Source organism: Vombatus ursinus, unplaced genomic scaffold (genome assembly GCF_900497805.2).
Source record: "Vombatus ursinus unplaced genomic scaffold, bare-nosed wombat genome assembly UNPS02000749.1, whole genome shotgun sequence".
In the NCBI taxonomy this organism is placed as follows: Eukaryota; Metazoa; Chordata; class Mammalia; order Diprotodontia; family Vombatidae; genus Vombatus; species Vombatus ursinus.
The window spans coordinates 3,909,989-3,917,963 of record NW_020940527.1 but is presented as its reverse complement, the minus strand read 5'-3'; positions in this window follow the sequence as shown (position 1 = coordinate 3,917,963).

Genomic DNA, 7,975 nt, shown 5'->3' with positions numbered 1-7,975 from the left:
TCCCTCCCTCCCTTCCTTCCTCCCTTCCTTCCTCCCTCCCTCCCTTCCTTCCTTCCTTTTAGTCCTTCTTAGCGTGTTTGATGAGTTTATCTGATACCTGCTTCCCCCACCCCTTCCTTCATGTTTGTGTATTCTTCTCATATACCTCACTTTTAAAAACTAACAAAGTCACACCTTATCTGCATGACTACATTTCTTTTATCTTCTTGTAAAATGATCAGAATAGAACCAATCTAACCCAAGGTCCTCAGTTTTTCTTATTAAAATCCCTCAATAATCTTAGAACACATTAAGGTTCTGAAAGGACACATTTCTCCTTCCCCCATTAAAATGTTATCACACTGCCCCTTCAAATAGCTCAAATAAACTTGCCTTCCTAGGTATGTTTGGACTTTTGTGTGTATATTTTAAAGTTCCTACACAGCTCTGTTTTTCTAATCAGAAATATTTGAAAGTCCTCTACTCTAGTAGGGGCAGCTAGGTTGGCATAGTGGATGGAGCACTGGTCCTGGAGTCTGGCCTCAAGACACTTACTAGCTGTGTGACCCTGGGTAAGTCACTTAACTCTGTTTGCCTCAGTTTCCTCATCTGTAAAGTGAAGGGTGAGATTAAGCAAGAATGACTACCCAACCCAAAAGTACAGCAGAACTTAGCTGTGGGACAAAGTCCCAGTTCAGGAACTAAAGCTGAAGAAACAGTAAATCAAGGAAGATTTCAAGCAGTATCAAGAATTATAGTACATCTAACTCCATAACAACTACAAACAATGACTCAAAGAGGGGAAAAAATGGATTTTCCACAAGGACAACATAAATACCTAGAATAAATGGAGCAAGTGTTAAAAAAAAAAATAAAATATCTGGAGGAAAGAATTGGAAGGAGAATAAATACCTTACAAGAGAAAACACCTAAAGAGAAGGAAATGGTGAACTACTCCAGTATATCTGCCAAGAAAACCTCAAATGGGGTTACAAAGAGTTAGACTGAACAGCGACTGAACAACAACTATTCCATTAATAATCTTTTTTTTTTGCCCCTATAAGATCATACTCAGTTTTGCAGGATAAGTTATTCTTGGTTGTAAACCTATCTCTTGCCTTGGAGTATGGTATTCCAATATCTTCTCTGGTTTATGGTAGAAGCTGCCAGATCTACTATGATCCTGATTGTTGTTCCTCTGTACTTGAATTGCTTCTTTCTGGATAATTGCATAACATTTTCTTTGACATGGGAGCTCTGGATTTTGATTATGACATTCCTGGGACTTTTCCTTTTGTTTTTATTTTACGTCTTTAGGAGGTGGGTTCCTTCCTTGTCTTTTCAATTCTCCATTGGATTCTAATATATCTAAGGCAGTTTTTATTTATGAGCTCTTGAAATATCGTATCCAGGCTATTTTTTTTTAAAATCATGGTTTTCAGGGAGTCCAACAATTCATGTTACCTCCCTTTGACACATTTCCCAGGTCAGTTGCTTTTGCTAAGAGACATTTCATTTTCTTCTTTTAATCTTTTGACTTTATTCTCCTATTTCTTGCTCTTTCATGGACTTAATGATTTCTGATTGATCTGTCCTGGTTTTCAGGGAATACATTTACTTAGATAAGGTTTACCATTTTCTCTTGTAAGGTATTTATTCTCCTTTCAGTTCTTTCCTCCAGATTTTTTATTTCTTCTTCTTTTTTTTTTAAACACTTGCTCCATTTATTCTAGGTATTTATGTTGTCCTTGTGGAAAATCCATTTTTTTCCCTCTTTGAGTCGTTGTTTGTAGTTGTTATGGAGTTAGATGTGCTATAATTCTTGATACTGCTTGAAGTCTTCCTTGATTTACTGTTTCTCCAGCTTTAGTTCTTGAACTGGGACTTTGTCCCACAGCTCAGTTCTGCTGTGCTTTTGGGTGGGGTAGTCATTCTTGCTTAATCTCACCCTGGGCCCACTGTGTGCCGGCACTGACCTCCACCTCCTGGAGTTAGGACCCCAGAGGTCTTGAGTTCAGGCGCTGGATTCTTAGAGCCATCTATGGCATCTCAGGACAGAGTACTAATGAAGTCAGAAGCCTGGGGCGTCCTAGCCTAAGCTCCGCCTTGCTGTTTTGGTCACTGCCACTCATTGGGTCTTCTAAGGTCTTCACGTTGGGGCTTTATGATCACCTTGTGGCTTGGTTTGTTTGTTTGTTTTTTTTTTTAACCTCCCTGGAGCTTTCTTGGGAAGTAGTGACAGCTCTGTTCTTGCTGCCTCCTGACACCAAGCCTTGTCTCTGGAAGGTTGGGATCATTTGCCTACTCTCTGTTGTATTTGCTGACATGCCCCTTTTCTGTGCCCTTGGGGGTGGAAGAAGTCACTTACTATAGTTTCTCATTGGATGTCTTGATCATTATTCAATATTGTGGCAATTTCAGGCTTTTGCTGGAGTAGGTCTTGTGGGAGCTGAGTGGGCGGCCTCCATTCAGGAAGTCATCTTTCCTGGAAGTCGCCCAACACCCCCTTCCTTATTTTATAGAAGGGGAAAACAGCCCAGGGAAGAAAAGGGACCACAGTCCACAGGTAGCAAGGAGTGGTCAAACTCAACTTCTTGATCCTGCTCCGTGGCCAATCAGTAACCTCTTGTTGTCGTTCAGTCTTTTTTGAGTTGTGTTCGACTCCTTGTGGCACCATTTGGGATTTTCTTGGCAAAGATACTGGAATGATTTGCCATTTCCTTCTCCAGGAAGAGGAAACTGAGGCAAACAAGGTTAAGTGACTTGCCCAGGGTCACACAGCTAGTAAGTGTCCAGAGCCAGATTTGAACTCGGCAAGACTCATCTTCCTGACTCCAGGCTTGGCACTCTGTCCGCTGCACCACTAGCGGCCCCAATTAGTAACTACAAAGATAATATCAGAGAAGAATCTTCATGTCCCAGATTTGGTAGAATACCAGTGTTTTAAATATACTGATTTTCATAATGAAAATTGGAATTTTCATTCCAATTCGTTGGAATGCATCCACGAAGAGAAAAATGCCTCACTGTCTTGATGGAAAACAAATCTCCCAGGCATCATTTTTTTTTCTTTTTATAACAATTTGATAAAATTTATGCAAAATTCAGATAGTTCTAGGAAGTCTTTGCAGAGTATGTTGGTAGGGTTGCTACAAGCCAGTTTCCCTTTTAGTGATGACAAGAAGTGAAATCATTTCCTTTAAAAAAGATTGTTTATTGGACTTAGAAATATTTACCTAGGGGTAAACACCCTTGCTCCTCAGGATGTTTGCCTGGGTGGGATGATGCCTGCATGAGAGGTAAATGAGAAGAATCAAGTTCTTCAGTATCCAAAGAACAAACTTGAGATTCAAAGGACCTGGTCAGACCTTCCGTAGCCACCCACTAGGGGAAATTGTGAGTAGCACAGCTGCCTTAGGATGAAGCCAGAACACATCTGCCAGAGATGCTGGTGGGGGAAAGTCACCTATTGAATCATTCTTAAGATGGTAAATTTTTCACTGTAAAAATTGAACTTAATTAAACAAACCTCACTAGGATTCTTTGAGCAAGGCTGGGTGACCATGTTTCAGGGATATTGCAGGGGAGGATTCAGGTTCAAATGTGGGCTAGAGTAGGTGGTATCAGAAGTCCCTTAGTCAATGCTGATGCGAGTGTGCTCCCAGTGCTTGCCACAGTACCTGGTGCAGAGTAGGTGCTTTATAAATGTTAGTTGATTGATGAAACACACAGGATTAAAGATTTAAGTGTCAAAAGGTCTTAAAAGTCATCGAATCCAACCAACTCATTTTACACATGAGGAAACTGAGGCCCAGAGAGTAGAAGAGATTTCCCCAAAATGATACAGCCAATAAGTGACAGAGCCATTATTTGAACCCAGCTCTTCTGACTCCAAATTCTGTTTTCTTTCCATTGTACAGCATGGTCCCCTTAACAAGGGTCACAGATTGTGTTGCCAAATATCCTTTTGGAGATTGAGATGCCAGGGTCTTAACTGAATGAGTATGCAGTTGGTTTTCCGGACTTTTAAGTTAAGAATGGAACTAGAAACAAGGTAAAATTCACTTGGATTCTCATTGTGATTTGAATCTCATTAATGAATTTCTCTATTACCCTTGTTTGGATTGTTTTATCAAGCACCATTACAAAGGAAAATTCTTTAGCTTAAGGAATCGGTATTCACTTTTCATAATCAAACGGCTGGCTTTCCCCCATGATGGGAGAGGTGTGCTCTGCATCCAGACAGCCTCGTTAACATTTCTGAACCCTTTTATTGCTTCTGAATTGCCAAGCCAACAAATTGCCTAGTTTCCTAAGCAGGTAAATGGATTTACACATTCAAGTCCAAACTCTCAGTTCCCCTTCTATAAAGGATGCGTTTTATATCATAGTATGAGTTCTCAATGACTTTTGCAGGGTGAAATGATCGTCCAGTTTTCCAATTTGCTTTAGACGTGGAAGCTGGCTGTGAGGAAAGAGATTGGATTAAATTGTTAGAATCGAGGCCAGGAAGAAAAAAGCAGGAGGTATTTCCAGAAGACTCTCTGAGGGCAAAAACCTTCCTCTTCCTTCTGCATACATGTGTAGATTTCTAGTTTTTACTGCTAATAAGTTACAACAGCAAAGGTGAATATCAGATATCCTGTTATTCATCCTAAATGGACACTAATCACTAAATGGATAGATATGTATCTGACCTCAATGCTAGCCTCATCCTAGACCACCGGTAGTATCAGTCTTATAAGACCCTAGAGTCAGAAATGTGCAGCATAAAAGAAATGGAAGTTTTTAGAGAAATTGGGTTCAAGAATAGATAAAAAGCCGGTATAGAGAATAGCATCAATTGGTAGAAAGTATATGGGATGGAATAATCAGTCAGAATGATCAGAAAACTCTGCTAGCAAGTCCAAGTAGGTAAGGGGAATTGGCTGGAACAAGTATCCAGATTTAATAATAATAGTAATAATAATAACAGTAACAACAATAATAACTGATGATTATTTAGCACTTAACTATTTATAGGAAACTTTCCACGTATGATACCATTTGGTCCTCGCAAATAATGTTGTGAGGAAGGTGATGTTACTATTATCACACCCATTTTACAGATGAAGAAATAGTCTCAGAAAAGTTATGTGACCTAACCAAAGTCCTACTGGAACTGAGATTTGAATCCAAATCCTTCTGATTTTACATCCAATATTCTTTTAAAAATATATTTTTATTCATGCTTTTTAAAAGCATTACTATCACTTATCCCCATCCCATGATAGGCTGAGTTCTCTCTTGAAGCAACCAAGTACAGTTAAGTCAAACAAATGAACACGTTGACTGTGTCTGACAATGTATGTCTCATATTTCCTTATCCATTTCACAATCTAGAGTCAGTCTACTACCTCAGTACCAAGAGGTAGGAGGCATGCTACACCTCCAGTCCTCTGACATTTTAATTGTTCACTTTATTGAGCAGTCCTGGAGTCTTTTGCTATCATTTTCCTTTAATTATGGGGTCACAGTGTATGTTGTTCTCCCGATTCTATTTACTTCTCTGTCTGTGAATCAGTTCACGGAAATCTTCCCACAGAATTTTATCTGAATCCAATAGTCTTTCCATATGCATATATAAAAATATATATGCAAAACCCTTTCACCCCTAATAGTTCCTGTCCCCAAGGAGCTTATATTGGGGGAGAGGGGACAACATGCAAACATAAATATATACACGTTTAAGGAAGAGGGAAAGGAAGTAAGAACTAACAACTAAGGGGATCAAGAAAGATTTCTCAGAAGAAATGGCATGTGACCTCAGTTTTGGAGGAAGATAGAGAGACTGAGAGGTGGAGGGATGAAAAAGGAAGGCATTCTAAGCACGAGGGAAAGCACTATGCAAAAGCATAGTGTCTAGAGATGGAGTTCCAAGTTTGGGGGAAAACAAGTATTTCAGCAGGGACAAAAAAAATCCAAAGGGAAATAGCGTGTAATAAACTTAGAGAGATAATCTAGACCCAGATTATGAAGGGCTTTAAATGCCAAGATATTTTTTCCTAGAATTAATAGGAAGCCATTGAAGTTTTTTGATCAAGAGTCTTTATTTTAGGAAGATTATTTTGGCAACTGGGTAGAGGACAAGTTGGATATGGGAGAGAGTGGATGCTGGAAATCCAAATAGGAGACTTGCAATAGGCCAGATGAGAGGCAATGAAGGCTTAAACTAGGGTGGTAGCCATGAGAGTGGGGAGAAGATAGTAGACAGAAGAGACGTCATGAAGGTAGAATTGACAAGACTGAGCAACTGATCAGATATTGAGGGGGGTGGAGTTGTCAGAGAGAGAGGAGTAAAGGGTATTTGGTCATCAAGATCAAGAACCTGAGGAACTGGAAGGTTGTGATGGCCTCAGTAGAAATAGGCAAGGTGGAAGAAGGAGTGGGTTTGGGAATAGAGATGATAAGACATGTTGAATTTGAGATGCCAGTGGGATGGGCATTCACGTGGAGATACGAAACAGAGAGTTAATAATGTGTGACTGCAGCTCAAGAGAAAGATTAATATTGAATCTGTAGATCTGGGAGTCATCTGCCCAGAGATGATCATTGAACTCATGGGAGTTGTTGAGATCACTGAGAAAATGAATAGAGGGAGAAAAGAAGACCCTGAACAGAGCCACATTTAGGGAGCAGGACATGCATGGATGGTGATCTGACAAAGGAGACTGACAAATGTTGGTCAGGTAGAAAGATGACCAGGATAGAGCAGGGTAGTGAAGGCCCAGAGAGGAGAGGGAATGCAGGAGGAAGAGATAGTCAACGCTGACAAATGCTGCAAAGAGGTCAAGAAGGTTTGCATTTAGCAATTAGGAGATCATTGGTAGCCTTGGAGAGAGCAGCTTCAGTTGAGTGGTAAGCCTTAGAGGCTACATCAAAGAGCTAGCCATTGACCAGGGCCTTGAATGATGAATAAAATTTCAATTGGTGGATTGAGTTCTGGACTTGGAGTCAAGAAAACCTAAGTTCAAATCTGGGCACAGACACTTACTAACTGATGACGCTGGGCAAGTCACATACCTCTGCTGGCCTCAGTTCCCTCATCTGCTAAATCAGAATAATCATAGCACGTACCTCCTAGGCTTATTATAAAGATCAAATGAGATAATCTATGTAATTTGCTTTGCAAACCTTAAAGAGATATATAAGTGTTAAGTATCAGAGGGAAGATATTATAGGAACAGGCCACCTCGTGAACAAAGGCCCAGTAACAGGACAGACTCCTAGGTGCCTATAGTGAGAAATGGTTTGGTGAGAGATGGGAATGTGGGGAGAACATGTAGAAAATAAAAGGAATTGACAAAAGATGTTGTTTGCCAAAGTAAGGGGTTTGGTCTTTATTGGGTAGGCAATGGGGAACCATGGAAGTATTTGAGCAGTATTTGAGCATCCCATGATTGTTAGCCAATTAATCAGCATTTATTAAATGCTTACTAAATGAGCAGCTAGGGGGTGAAGTGGATAGAGTGCTGGGCCTGGAGTCAGGAAGACTCACCTTCCTGAGTTCAAATCTGGCCTTAGACACGGTAGCTGTGTGACCCTGGATAAGTCACTTAACCCTGTTTGCCTCAGTTTCATCATCTGTAAAATGAGTTGGAGAATGAAAAGGCAAAGCCCTCCAATATCTTTGCTAAGAAAATGCTAAATGGGGTCATGAATAGTCAGACACAATTGAATGACAAATACTAGGCGCTCTGCTAGGTCTTTGGGGTACAAAGACAAAAACATGTCCCTGCCCTCAAGGAGCCTACTTCTATCAATTAGATGAGAGATTCTTAACCTGGGGTTGTGAACTTGTTTTTTAAAAATATTTTGATAACCATATTTCAGCAAAATTGGTTTCCTTGGTAATCCTATGTATTTTAGTTGATGTGTTTAAAAAATTGAGGAGGAGTCCATAGCTTCACCAGATCGCCAAACGGTTCTGGGCCATAAAATAATTTAAGAACCCTTG